This window comes from Nothoprocta perdicaria, unplaced genomic scaffold (genome assembly GCF_003342845.1).
Source record: "Nothoprocta perdicaria isolate Ctin4 unplaced genomic scaffold, notPer1 scaffold_34, whole genome shotgun sequence".
NCBI classification, from domain to species: domain Eukaryota; kingdom Metazoa; phylum Chordata; class Aves; order Tinamiformes; family Tinamidae; genus Nothoprocta; species Nothoprocta perdicaria.
Genome location: NW_020455577.1, coordinates 2916344 through 2922686, shown reverse-complemented (window position 1 = coordinate 2922686; position 6343 = coordinate 2916344). Strand labels below are relative to the sequence as shown.

Below are 6343 nucleotides of genomic sequence, written 5' to 3'. Positions count from 1 at the left end.
GGGGGATGGAGGAGAAAGGTTTTCCTTGGAGAAAACAAGTCAGTTAGCACAGAGCGGCCTCAGGAAAAGAGAAGCGGGGCGGTGCAGCGCGGGCGGCGGGAGCTGCTCGGGCTCTGCCCGCGCCGCCGTCCCGCCGCAGACGCGCGGAGGAGCCGCCGGTCAGCGCGGAGGCCGCGGCGGGAGCGGGGGCCCGTGGGCCGCGGGGCTCCTGCCCGCGCCGCGAGCTGCGGAGCGGCAGTGAAGCCTCTGCCCCGCGGCGGCCCTGCGGGGCGGGAGCTCCCTGCCATCACACGCGGCTCTGTCTCGCGTGGCGCCAGGGCGGACACTGTCCCCCGCCCGCCGCGGAGCTGCAGGTGCAACCGCCAACAGCACCGAGGTGCTGCCAGCCAAGYGGCCGCCCCCGCCGCCGGGAATAGCTGGGCGGACTCCGTGCGGAATGCGGCGCTGGCTGGAGCTGTCCCACTTGGGCACACTTAATTAATTAGAGCTCCGTCCTTTATGCTCCATCAGCTACTGTTAAGGATCCGCTCCTAGCGAGCGCCGCCGCGGCAGTGAGGCCGGCGCTCTCCTAGGCGCTCTCTGATTAGCATCTTGATGTTGGCAGACCTCTTCTTACCTAAAGGGACACTAAAAGTTTGTCGCTGGCATCAAACGTGACTGCTCCGTTTCCAAAAGGCCTGTAGTGCATCAAGGTGAATCTATCTCAACGTTGCTCAGGTCTCCTCGCGCTCTGCTAACGGTACCGTTGCTCCAAGGCGCACTGGTAGCGAGCGGCTGCCATTAGAGCACGATGGGTTTGCTGGTTTGCTGGGAGKGGGAGAGAAGGGTTCACAAAGGACATAGAGGGGCATCTAAAATCCGAATCTGGGAGAGGGTCTCCTGGGAGTTTTCATCTGCCCCAGCACTCGGGCTTCTGAGCCCGCTTTCCCACCGCAAAGCGCTTTTGCCTCGGCGGCTGTCGCAGCTCGTCCAGCGCTGCCAGGGCTTCCCTTCCCTTGAGGACACGGCAACGTTTCCTGCGTGCAGAGCAGCGCTGCTCCAGGGCCCCCCTTCTTCTCCTTAGCCACGGGCTGCCTCTAAAGCCTGTTATAGCGTGAATGGATCTCGCGTTTAGTTGCGAGGATTTAGGACAAGCTCTACATGCAAATTAATAATTGACCAACAATAATTAGRAGAAAGGGGAGGGTGTTCGGATGGAGGGAGGGTGGAGAGGGAGTTCTCTAAGCAGAAATGGTTTTGATTTAGTCTGTCTCATATCAGGCTTATTTGGGGCKGATAGCGAGGGCACTGCCAGCGCCCAAACTTCACATTGGCCCCCGAAGCTCCCTGGCCTTTCCCAGGCACCCCCACTTAATCATTTCCAGAAAAGTAACGCGCAGCAAGGACAGGGCCAGCGCGGTGCTGCTGCCCGGCAGGCGCGTGGCCAGAACGGGGGCTGCGTTTACATCTAGCACCCGTTTCTGCTCTGCGGGCTCAGGTTGAGTCCGGGGCTGCCAGCGACGAGCCCGTCTTGGTGCGAATCTTTAGCCACGGAGACGGGAAATATCAATGCTTTCGCGGCGCCTTGTGCTCGCATCGATCGCGGCTAGTGCTGTTTGCGGTGTGTACATTGACAGCAGTAAAAAATAAAATAAAAAATAAAAATAAAAATAAAAATAGAAATAGAAAGGAAAGAAAAAAAAAGAAATAAGATAGGGGAAAAAAAAAAAAAAGAGGAAGAAGAAGAACTCCGAAATCGTTTAAAATTGCAGTCTGGCGTCAGAAAAAAACATGTGATGGCATCACCACCCTTTCCGCTCCCGAGTGCCCCGTGCCCGCAGACGAGGCTCGGGTTATTTCCCCGCAGCCCGGGGAGCCGCCGCATCCGCCGCACACGCAGCACCAGCCTCCCCGCCGAGCCGGGCAGCGCTGCGGAGCCTCAGTGAGGAGGGCTCTCGAATTAGCAAATAAACCCCAAAGCTCCAAGTGCAGCTACCTGCTCGCAACCTGGGGACGTGCAAATTGAGCCACGCACTCATTTGTTTAAGGAGAGAGTATTTAAATAACAAACAACTGGCTGCTTCGCACAGAAATCCTAGACACCCATCTTCGTAGCTAAGCGCTTCCACTGAGTGCAGACAAGTGACCAGSCGGCGGGAGGAGAGGAGGGAGGAAAATTACGGTCCAGCGCGACCCGCACTCGTTAGTTGTCCGTAATTAACCTTAAGCTTATTTGCACTCTGGTTGTAACGAAGCCGCTCGAAATTTTTGTATTTTGCCCGTTTTGGAAACCTGGCAAAATTCGTGGGCAGGTGAAAAGAGCCATTCCATTAAACACACACACACAAAATAAAAATTAAAAAAGAAATAAGAAAATAAAAAATAAAAGAAGGAGAGAAGAGGGAAAGAAAGAGCGGAAGGAAGGAAGGCAGGAGGAAGGGACATGGCCTCTCTTTTATCAGGCTGAAAGGCTCAGGCTTCCCGAGGTGCTCTTTTCCCGGGTTACGAGGCACATGCCCGCRATGCTGCCTGCGAATTCACGTGGGGAAACGACCCTCGGCGCTGCCCGAAACGCGGCCCGCGGAGCAGCAGGGCGCTTACCTGGGAGCCCGGCGCTCCTCCAAACTGCGCCCTCCTAACGGGATGCGTGATGGGGCTGGGATGGAGAGGAGACGCAGCGCTCTAGCCGGTAGATGGAGGTTGCCCCTTGCTGCTAGCGGAGGAGCCTTATGTTAATTAAAATAAACAAACTGCGTGGAGGAGAGCTCTCCCCCTCCAGTCCCCCACGACACGCGGCCCCGAACGGAGGATCCACGCGAATTTCTGCCCCCGACGAGTCGCCAGCGCCGCTCCTACTTGCCCCTTGTCTGCGGCTTGAGCGCCAAACTATTTTTTCTTCAGAACAAACCGAATAAATAATAGAAAAGGAACGAATGGAAACAAAACAATAAATCCCACCTCTCTACTAGCTAGCTTGCTGGATTTCCTTGATTAGCTGTCTCAGCTCCTCAGTAATCAGGTGAGGTGTTAATGGGGAGCCGGTTGTAAATAAAACTAATAAAGCAAAGCGCATATGAGGAGATTGCAGACAGGCGAGGGCCGGGAGGCGGCTGCGCACCCTGCGCGGAGCTGCGCGGGTCTTGGCGCGTCACTGCGCCCGTGCCCGCGCAATGCAGCCCGCTCTCCTGCCTGCTCCAAGCATTGTTTTATTTTATTTTATTTTATTATATTTTATTCTTCAAATGGCACTGAACCAGCCGTGGACCTTATCAGCCCTTCCCACTTTCAGAAAAAGCCTCTCAAATGGAGCCGCTAAACAGCAAACTTGGCGCTGATCTGATGTGATGTGATCTACGGATGCACGGAGCAAGCTCGCTTTGCCAAACCCGATGAAAGTGCGAGTTGTCATGCAACCCCGCGCAGTCAGACCCGCCGTAATTGCAAAAGTGAACCCAATTTAACGCATTAGAATAAGATCAGATGCCAAGACGGATCGGAATCATTGCTCCTTAGGTGACAGCGCTGGTGACAATTGATCCGCCGCCTCCCAACAATAGGGAAACAGAGGCGCGGGGCTGCGCGGGGCCCTTCYCGCTCCGCGGGGGCGGCCCCGCTCTGTCGGCCCTCCAGTCTCGCGGCAGCGACAGGGCRCGCTCGGCTCTCCCCGCGCAGGGGCGGCGGTAACTTTTTAAGCCAGATTTTCCTCAACCCCACCGCGGCCGGGCGGTTTGAAGCGCCCCGGGCCGAGGTGGGCGATGAGAGGAGCCCGGAGCGCGTGTCCGCACCGGGAGCCGCCCGCCACCTGCGCGGAAGGTGCCTCGGGGCTCGGCGCTTCCTCGGGCTCCGCGGCGCGGCGGGCGGCACCTGCGCCCGCGCCTTGCGCGCGTTGCTGACAGCAGCCGGAGTGCGGGGCCTGCGGCGGGGCCGGCTGCGGGAGGCGGCGGCGCCCGCGGSGCTCTGGGCGCCGGRAGCCGCCGGGCCACGCAGGACAGCTGGACACCAGCGGACCCGAATCCTCCCCGCGGCGCCCTGCACGGGGCTCGTTCCACTGGACAGAGCCTCCATCTCTTGACTCGCCTAGCGAGACTTTGACTCAGTTGCTAAAACGGCGGGAACGGACTCGGGCTCCCAACTGCACAGCTCACCCTCCCGCCTGACGGATGTTATGCACAGGCGGGGGCTGCTTGGATGTTTCTCGTTACCAGAAGGCTGCGCTGACGCTCAGATGATCTCAATGTCGGCCCCTGGCAGCCACCGCGAGCATCTCTTTGGAAGGGGTTTTGAGACATTTCGTTCAGCCCAAGCGGAGGAAGGCCTAAAATGGGACACGAGGCAACCGCCAACAGATTCCAGTCTAAAGGACACAGGATGCTGTGCTTGGAAGCAGTCAGGGCACGAGGCCTGCGCTGTGATGTCCCTCCCTGCCCCGGAGCACACGGGCACGCCGGGTACACACAGCAGCACCTTTCAAGGGATGCAAAGAGGGGCTTCTCTTCATAAAGTGGAGGCGAAGGAGCTCCCTGCTCTGCTCCTCCATGCACCCAGGCACTTGCAGAGCCAGCCCCATGCAGCGGATGTGGCTGCACGGAGCCCCACGTGCGAGGGGGCTGCGAAGCCACCTTCCCCCGTGGCAGCGACAGTCACAGCGTGGCCTGGTCCCCCCGAGCAGCYCAGCTCCTCACGGACCCCTCGCGTTGCTTCCCCACACAATTTATGGGGGACTCCAAAGTGGTGCACACTAAAACCAGGGGGGGTTAATGACTGCTTACCCCCGTCTGCTCTTAAACAGGAATTCCTCATATTAGCAGACTGGAGCCCCTTGCTTGTAGTGCAAAAGACAGGGAGAGGGTGATCGATACTGCTGCATCCAACACACTCACGCACATATGGTTCAGCTTGTGGTTTATTACAATTAAAATGTATTCACTGAGAGCCGGGATCAGGTAGAGCAAGCGCCAGGGCCCAGCAGTCAAAGGCTCGAGGTACTAATTCACTTTGGTTTCTCTGCTGTTCACTCAAAATGCAGAGATGTTAATAGCCAAAAACAGAAAAAAGAACTGAAGCGCTTCTTTTTGGATAGGTCTTTCACGTCAACTTGGTCGTAGGGACACTGCAGAAGAAATAAAACAAGTCGTTATTGCATTACCTAGCAATCAAAATGGAAAAGCCCAACCCCACTCACAGTTAACAAGAATTGTTAATGATATATAAATCATTTGATCTAGTGTGCCCTCCAGACTAAAAGGAAAATAATGGCAACCCCAAGCAAATGGTCCTCATTAGCGGCCAAGAAACCACTTCCTAAGTGTATCCTTCCAACTCATTTCAGCTCGCCTGTCCAGAACAAGTTTTGTTCTTAAGCTTCCTTATTTCGTGCAAGACCATGGAACAAACTGAAGCTCTCAAACAGCCCCTCCGCGGGCACCATGTGCGGTGGGAGCGGGAGGAAGGACAACAACGATTCTCGTCTCCCTGTTCTGCCTGTAACTATTTCTCGATCATCTGAAACTTCTCCCCCAAGCTTTGCCTCCTGCCAACCTCACTGAGTGCTGCCAGAGGAGATTTCATCACAGCAGCCTCTGCCGGGCAGCGGTACAAACTGGGAAAAGGAGAAGCTAAGGAGAGGCCCCGGACGGAGCCGCGCGTAGCTGCGCTCCTGCTCTCGCGCTTGTGCTCCCCGCGGGCTCGCGCGTTCCTGGGCCGCGGTACCGCCTGTGCCGACAGCCACGAGCCTGGGGCCGTTCTCTGCCGCGAAGGGATCTCCCCTGGCTGCACGCACTGCTAGCCCTCACAAAACGAGCTAGAGTGAGGGCCAGAGCCCGCTGCTTACAGTCACCCCGTGCTCTACCGTATCCCACATCTCTCGGCACTTCTCCATCTGCCTAGGGAACATAATGTTTCCAGTTTCAAGCACAGCTCTGGAAAAGCAAATCGCCCGTGTGCCTAAACTCTTCTTGGTTTTGCTGCCTCGTGTCTTCAGAGGAGGAGCGGCGGTGGCGGTCCCCTCGGCCCGCACACGGGARCAGCGCAGCTCAGCGGCCGCTCCCGCGCAGGTAGCGCTGCCGTGTTCAGTGGGGCCCGCTGAGCGGCCACGTCCTGCGCTCGCCCACAGTCCCGGCAAGGGCTGCCGGCTCCTGCAGCAGCGCGAGCGGCCGCGCAGGGTGCCCGGCTCCGCGCAGGGCGCTGTCACTCACGTGTCTGCGCGCAGGGCCGCGGCACGCGCCTCTCTGCAGCGGGGCCACCCCGGCGAGCGGGCGGTACCGCGGCGGGCTCCGCCGGCCGCCCCTGCCGCTCTCCGCGCAATTGCTCCGCGCTCCGGCCCGGCCGCGCTCCCGGGTCGCGCTCCCGGGTCGGGCTCCCGGTT

The 6343-nt window shown here is 58.5% G+C and overlaps 1 protein-coding gene across 1 annotated transcript in view; it reads right to left on the bottom strand.

The window, feature by feature from the left end:
• LHX9 (LIM homeobox 9) overlaps positions 1–2612 on the bottom strand; it is a 16867-nt gene extending 14255 nt beyond the window's left edge. Inside the window, exon 1 of the mRNA XM_026043892.1 lies at positions 2581–2612. The gene's annotated coding sequence lies outside the window, so the exon portion shown is untranslated. The remainder of the gene's footprint in view (positions 1–2580) is intronic.
• Positions 2613–6343: the final 3731 nt, after the last annotated feature.